Source organism: Otolemur garnettii, unplaced genomic scaffold, assembly GCF_000181295.1.
Source record: "Otolemur garnettii isolate 467f Iridium unplaced genomic scaffold, OtoGar3 scaffold00273, whole genome shotgun sequence".
In the NCBI taxonomy this organism is placed as follows: Eukaryota; Metazoa; Chordata; class Mammalia; order Primates; family Galagidae; genus Otolemur; species Otolemur garnettii.
In genome coordinates this window covers 493,994-495,683 of record NW_003852668.1, presented here as the reverse complement: position 1 = coordinate 495,683, position 1,690 = coordinate 493,994, and positions in this window count along the sequence as shown.

Genomic DNA, 1,690 nt, shown 5'->3' with positions numbered 1-1,690 from the left:
AGAGAGAGCAGTGCTCACTGTGCTCCCTCCCACCCAGCTCCTGAGTAGGAGCCCAGAACCCTCACCAACCTAGGATGTTAGTTGGTAACAGGGTTTTAACTGCCTCTTTATGCAGTTACCCCTAGTTCTGAGCCTAAAGGGCTCTTGCCTTGTGTTTGACAGAGAGAAGGTGCGTAAAGAGATGTAAAGTGGGGTACCAGTGTTCTGCCACCTTGTCTAGGGCCAGGACCCCAAGTGCTGACCAGCTGCTGTTGCAATTCAGAGCAGACCAGGGCCTTTAAGGAGAAGGTAAAGTCACCAGATGAGTCTCCTGAGAGCCAACGCCTCTACAAGTGGCCTCAGGCAGCTGAAGCCGAGTGGGTGAAAAGAATTACTAAGGCTGAAGGGAGCCGGGAAGGAGAGGGACCCACTACGATGTGGGGCCACAGGCAGGTTTTGGTGGGAGCCACAGCCACAGCCACGGAGGTTCCCATGCCAGGTAGAGAGAGGGCAGAGGAGGTTCAATGCTCCACCCTTTCCTCTGCACTCCCAGGAGCCCTGGTCACGGTTCCCACTGGCTGAATCAGTCAAGCAGAGGACAAGGGGGCTCTGGTGAGGCAGCCTCCTGGGCCACAGGGCGGGGCAGAGAACCATGGGAGGGGATGTGCATGTGTGTGGGGGAGAAAATGTGCAGAAACCACACAGATTCCTAACAAGGAAGCAAAGGAGAGGATGTGACCTGGTGGTGGCCGCAGAACTTGACCCTGAGGGACCTCCTTCCCCTGCAGCTCCAGATACACAGGTTTGCCTTGCTGCTGGGCAGTTTTATGAAACTAGTCAAAGGATGGTGGTATTGACTGGACTGTATCCCCCAAATTCACCTGCTGCAGCATATCTGGGGTGAACATAAACCTGAATATATCACCCCAAATATACCTCTTTAACATAAGAATTATTTTGAGCTGAAGGCAATTAAGAAGCAACAAATGCAAGACAAGCTCTCTCTACCCTCCCACCTCTGTGTAAAGATGAAATACAAACTCTTCTCCTTTCCTGGAGACGGCTGCAGGCTTAACAGCCCAGAGACAGGTCCAGAGGAATCTGCAGACAAACTTAACCCCTTCCATTTCTCCCCATAAATTTAATATTTACCTTCCCACAGTTGCCCACCCCTGGAAACCTGAAACCACTTTCCTTAGTCCTGTTGTTCCCCGATACAGTCACCAGACAAGCCGGAGTCCCAGGCTGCCCCATCTCTGGGTCCTCTCATGTGTTACACAGCCCACACATATGCTAATAAACTTCTGTTTGCTTTCTTTTGTTTATTTTTTTTTTTTTACATGGCCCCATCCAAGAGGTTAGAAGAATGGAAGAAAAAGTTTTTTTTTTTTCCTCCCTTAAAAGAGGTAGAGCCTTTTTTGGTAATTATTAATAAGATTTGCTATGATTTGGATATAAATGTCCCTCCAAAATTCATATGCTGGATTCAAATGCCTAATGCAATAGTATTAACCCTTTCTGATCCTATGTTGTGCAAAAATAAACAGAAACACTTTAATTATTTTATGTAACCTAAAATAGACAATAAACTCATCAGGTGAGTTCATATTTATGTTTTTCTCTTTTAAAACTGTAGGATAATTACAAGTAATTGACAAGCCTCTTTCCTGATCAAAATAAATTAGAGCTAGGGAGTATGTGGGTGACAGAA